Here is a 4,732-nt window from a genome sequence, read left to right on the forward strand (position 1 = left end):
TGTGGCAAATGTTTCAGAAAGCACATGTGCTAGAATTTTTTCTGTATCTGCAATAAAACATCAGTAAGATCTAAGTATTTTTCAGGCTCTTTGAATTGGATTTATATTTCTTTTAAATATATCTCTGAGTTTTGATTTGCTTTAACATTGGTGAAGGAAGTTGTGGTACATTTGGGTTTTATCTGCAAGACATTTAGATTAAAACGGCAGTAAAAGTCAAGCATTTATAAGATGATACTAATAGCTAACTTTTATTGAGTACCCACTATGTACTGAGCAGTTATCTAAGTATTTTCTATATGTTTAACTCATTTATTCCTCATAAAATTCTGATGAGGTATTATTAAACTTATTTCACAGTACAGGGGAATAGGGGGACAGAGAAGTTAAGTAACTTTCCCAAGGTCACACAGCCAGTAAGTGGCAGAGTCAAGATTCTAACCAAAAAATCTGGTTACAGAGTCCACATGGGTAACCACCAAACTATCCTGTCATTTTGTCTTAGTTGTTGTCTGAGATATATAAGACTTAAAATAGTAGGTGACGACCAATATTTTTTTTTACTTTGACCTGATGTCTATTGAAAAAATCTAGCATCTGAGGACTATGGGAAAAAAAGAAATTTTTTTTTTTTTGAGACGGAGTCTCGCTCTGTTGCCCGGGCTGGAGTGCGGTGGCCGGATCTCAGCTCACTGCAAGCTCCGCCTCCCAGGTTTATGCCATTCTCCTGCCTCAGCCTCCCAAGTAGCTGGGACTACAGGCGCCCGCCACCTCGCCCGGCTAGTTTTTTGTATTTTTTAGTAGAGACGGGGTTTCACCATGTTAGCCAGGATGGTCTCGATATCCTGACCTCGTGATCCGCCCGTCTCGGCCTCCCAAAGTGCTGGGATTACAGGCTTGAGCCACCGCGCCCGGCCATGAAAAATTTTAAAAATTAAAAAAATTAAGAGTTAATCATTTTCTGGCATTCAATAGGGTAGTTGAAAATATTCACACTTTTATTAATTTTGTATAATATCACCATGTCCGATTATAAGGTTGTATATTTTAAACATCCATGTTTCTATAATACCACCTAGAGGTTTACAGAATTACTTCTGCCACACTTAAAAAACCAGCTTGAGCAAAAAAGTACTGGACTACTTAAAGGATAACTCCTAAAAGACATTCTTAGAAAAATAACATTTTCTGAAATGTGCACAATAGTCATTGTCATATTATGATATTGCCTGCCAGTTCGCGTGCTACTCTTTCCTCCTCCTACGTCTTTTAAACCATCTAATAGAGCATTGTGTGTTTCTGAACATTTACATTCAATTTGCTAAATGTCACCAGGGAAAAATAAAACAGAGAGGACATCAGCTAATAATGTACTTTTACATTCCGTCATCCTATGCATGGTTCCATGTCTCACCATGCTGACCTAATTTGCCATGACAGGAACATGGCCCTGATTTCAGAACATTCCAACTGTGGCAATCACTAAACCTTATTGGGAATTTTTGCCCCCTTAGCAAATTGAACCAGATTGCTTTTCTCAGGACCATTTGAGATGGGTATCTGTGAATAAGGCGGGTGGGCTATGATGAAGAGTTGAGAAATGGAGCTTTTATATTACAAATATACTGAAGCTTTATGTAAATGTATATGATTACAGGGTGACTGATTTTTGCTGTGAAGGTGGATTTGGGGAGAAAAAATATAAAAAGCACATTTTATTAATACTTCCTAATGTGTGGCCTTGGACAAACCTCTTTCCTGAGTTTCCTCACGTCTAAAATGAGGATGATGATAATAATATCTATGTTTCAGAGTTTATCAGACAATTAGATGAGGATTCACTCTAAGCATTTAGAACAATATCCAGCATTCAAAAAACATAAATTCTGATTGTTATAATTTTTACTTTAACATTTTTGAAATAAAAATTATTCTACGTTTACAAGAATAATTTATTCCTAAAATCTTTGGCTGATCAACTGTAATATATAGATTGTATTATATTTCTATAACAACTTATGGTGCACCAGTACTTGATCATAGGCATATAATTCATATGCATGTCTCAGGCCTCAGCAGTCCACAGGTGAAAGTGCTGTTTCATCAAGATTAATAGTGGGCTTTTGACAGTGCCTAGACCCCATCTGTTTGCCCAGGATGTCAGTTTCCATGCTTTTACATTTCTTCTAGTAGCTTCATGTGCTAGGATAAGTTTTGTTCACCATCTCCTATCTGAACTTCTTCATCAAGAGTCCTCACTAGTGTCCTCCTCCAGAAGCCCTTGGGAGACTGTTGTACTGTCCACACATGTGCCACCTGGAGCTCTCAAAGACATGGGGCAGTGATGTGGACAAGAATGTCTGTTCCCCAACCCCAAATGCTCAGTCGGCCTTTGTTTCTTGGGTCCCTAAAAGGGGCCCCACCTGAGCCCGGAATCTCACACTTGGTTTGTCATCTCCCTAGACCTCTCACATAGGAGAATATCTTGCAGATACTGAACTGGAACTTTAAAAATTCCCCTCTTTGAGTCATATTACCATCAAGACTTGAACATTTTACCTTCAAGTATAAACTGAGAGAGAGAGAGAACCCTGATGCTGCCCAGAACAGAATTTAGTCAGCATTCATTCTGTGAGCTCTTTAGTGAGCCTGTGGCTTTGTAGGGAGGTCTCTAAATAATGCTTTTTTAAAAAATATGTTCAGAAGTGGGCTTGGAGACTGGAACAGAAGTTCTCAAATTTTTGGCCTTGAGATGCTTTTTAACTCTTAAAAAATTGTGGAAGACCTTAAAAAGCTTTTGATTTGTGTGGATTATTGATATTTACTTAATAGAACTTTAAACTGAGAAGTTATAAAATAATTAAATATATAGTCATGTGTCACTTAATGATGGGGCTACATTCTGAGAAATGTGTCATTAGGTGATTTCATCATTGTGGGAACATCACAAGGGTACGTATTCAAACCTAGATGGCCTAGCCTATTGCATATCTAGGTTATATGGTCTAGTCATTGCTCTTCGGCTACAAACTTGTACAACATGTTACTCTACTGAGTACTGTAGGCAGTGGTAGCACAATGGTAATTAAATGTGTATCTAAACATAGAGCAGATACAGTAAAAATAGGGTAGAAAAGATTTTTTAAAAGGGCACATTTGTGTAGGACACTTGCCATGAATGGAGCTTGTGGGACTGGAAGTTGCTCTGGGAGTCAGTGGGTGAGTGGTGAGTGAATGTGAAGGCTTAGAACATTACTGTCCACTACCGTAGATGTTGTAAACACTGTACACTTAGGCTACACTAAATTTATTTCAAAACTTTTCTTTCTTCAATAATAAAATAACCTTAGCTCACTGTAAATGTTTTACTCTGTACACTTTTAAATTATTTTAAAACCTTTTAACTTTTTTGTAATAACACTTAGCTTAAAACACATTGTACAGATGTAAGAATATATTTTCTTTATAACCTTATTCTATAAGCTTTTTTCTACTTTTACAATTGTTTATTTTTCTTTGTAAACTTTTTTTGTTAAAAACAAAGACACAAACACACACATTAGCCCAGGCCTGCACAGGGTGAGGATCATCAATATCACCGTCTTCCACTTCCACATCTTGTCCCACTAGGCGGTCTTCAGGGGCAGTAACATATGTGGAGCTGTCATCTCCCATAACAGTGCCTTCTTCGGCTGGGCGCAGTGGCTCACGCCTGTAATCCCAGCACTTTGGAAGGCCGAGGCGGGCAGATCACGAGGTCAGGAGATTGAGACCATCCTGGCTAACATGGTGAAACCCCATCTCTACTAAAATAGAAAAAAATTAGCTGAGTGTGGTGGCAGGTGCCTGTAGTCCCAGCTGCTTGGGAGACTGAGGCAGGAGAATGGCATGAACCTGGGAGGCCGAGATTGTGCCACTGGTCCCCAGCCTGGGCGACAGAGCAAGACTCAGTCTCAAAAAAAAAAAAAAAGCAATGTCTTCTTCTGGAATACCTACTGAAGGACCTGCCTGAGGGGCTGTTTTACAGTTTTTTTTTTCTTTTGTAAGTAGAAAGAGTACACTCTGAAATAATAACAAAAGTATAGCATAGTAAATACATAAACCGGTAACCTAGTCATTTGTGATCACTATTAGTATTCCATACTGTACATAATTGTATATGCCAGACTCTCATACAACTGGCAGTGCAGTAGGTTTTTTTTTGCTCCAGCATCACCATAAACACTTGAGTGATGCATTGTGTTGCAATGTGATGGTTATGATTTTACTTGGCAATAGAATTTTTTCGGCTTTATTGTAATCTTATATGACTACTGTTGTATATACTGTCTGCCATTGACTAAAATGTTATGTGGTGCTTGAGTGTAAATTCACTGTAAAATATCAATGATATCAATAAAAACCAATAACAAACCCATTACATGTTACCATAAATAACATATTTTTCTTTTAAAAAACTATATTTTCTGAAACCAGAAAAAAATTAGAGCGGCACTGCTTAACAATTTGCAAATGTCTGCCTTAATAGAAAGCACCTGGATTCTCATGTCTTCTGTGTTCAGTGTTTTAAGATATCACACATCATGTAGCTTCTGGAAAATGGCACCGTATGAGTGTCAAAGAATGAGAGTGAAAAGGAACGTAACATTTTAGTATATGAGAATGGTTTTGATCTTGCAGACCTCTTGAAAAAGGCTTACAGGCCCCATGCTGAGAACTTGTTGACTGTAGC

At 37.9% G+C, this 4,732-nt stretch overlaps 1 non-coding gene across 1 annotated transcript; it reads left to right on the forward strand.

The window, feature by feature from the left end:
* Window positions 1–536: 536 nt before the first annotated feature.
* Window positions 537–603, forward strand: LOC117063813. The gene has a single exon (XR_004429097.1). It is a non-coding gene; the product is annotated as a small nucleolar RNA SNORD37 (small nucleolar RNA).
* Window positions 604–4,732: the final 4,129 nt, after the last annotated feature.

The sequence above is a fragment of the Trachypithecus francoisi genome, unplaced genomic scaffold (assembly GCF_009764315.1).
Source record: "Trachypithecus francoisi isolate TF-2019V2 unplaced genomic scaffold, Tfra_2.0 Lachesis_group18, whole genome shotgun sequence".
NCBI lineage: Eukaryota > Metazoa > Chordata > Mammalia > Primates > Cercopithecidae > Trachypithecus > Trachypithecus francoisi.